This window comes from Trachymyrmex cornetzi, unplaced genomic scaffold, assembly GCF_001594075.2.
Source record: "Trachymyrmex cornetzi isolate Tcor2-1 unplaced genomic scaffold, Tcor1.1 scaffold3889, whole genome shotgun sequence".
NCBI classification, from domain to species: domain Eukaryota; kingdom Metazoa; phylum Arthropoda; class Insecta; order Hymenoptera; family Formicidae; genus Trachymyrmex; species Trachymyrmex cornetzi.
The window spans coordinates 1-965 of NW_017298629.1; the positions used below are offsets into that span (position 1 = coordinate 1).

A 965-nucleotide genomic window follows, 5' to 3' on the forward strand; every position below is an offset into this window, starting at 1 on the left:
ATTTTATTTATCATCTCAGAAATTTTTTTTTTATTTCTTTTTTTTGAGCATACTTTCACTCATTTTTATCCCCATCCATTGAAATTGGCCCATTATGACCGCCTAAGGGAATTATCCCATTTAATCCCTTTGATATCCCCTTACTAAACACTATCATTTTAATTTCCTCTGGTCTTACTATTACTTGATCACATCATTCTATAATTAATTCTAATATAAATGAAAGAAAAAAAAGCCTCTTTTTAACTATAATTTCGGGAATTTACTTTTCAACCCTTCAATTATTTGAATATTTAAATGCCCCTTTCACTATTGCAGATTCTATTTATGGATCAACTTTCTTTATTGCTACAGGATTTCATGGAATCCATGTTGTTATTGGAACACTATTTCTATTAGTATGTTTAATGCGCCTATATAAAATACATTTTTCACCCCACCATCATTTTGGATTTGAAGCTGCAACCTGATATTGACATTTTGTTGATGTAATCTGACTATTCTTATTTATTTCTATTTACTGATGAAGATTTTAAAATTATTATTCTATCTCATTCTAACTAACCTGCTTAACTTTCCCCTCTTATTCCTCTTTTATTAATACATAATATACTTTTATTAACTACTTTTAAATTCAAAATTTTAAATTATTTTAAACCTATACCCTAATTTATATAGTATAATTATTTTATTACATTTAATTTCCAATTAAAAAATTTAACTATCTTAATATAAATAATATTTAATATTCTATTTATCTCCTTTATTCTTACCACCTTAACAAGAATTCTTCTAAATTAACATGAAGTTATGCCTATATAAGCCAACACGGGTTGTTGATTGTGCAATTTTATTAAATTTTGGAGAATCCAATTACATATAATTAGTATACGTTTCGATCTTAGTTTAGGTCATCTTCAGTACATCAAATTGTCTGCTATTCAGTCATCTTAACATCCAATTAT

At 26.0% G+C, this 965-nt stretch overlaps 1 pseudogene; it reads left to right on the plus strand.

Annotated features, from left to right (window-relative positions):
• Positions 1-6: 6 nt before the first annotated feature.
• On the plus strand, positions 7-539 carry LOC108763955 (cytochrome c oxidase subunit 3-like; annotated as a pseudogene).
• Positions 540-965: the final 426 nt, after the last annotated feature.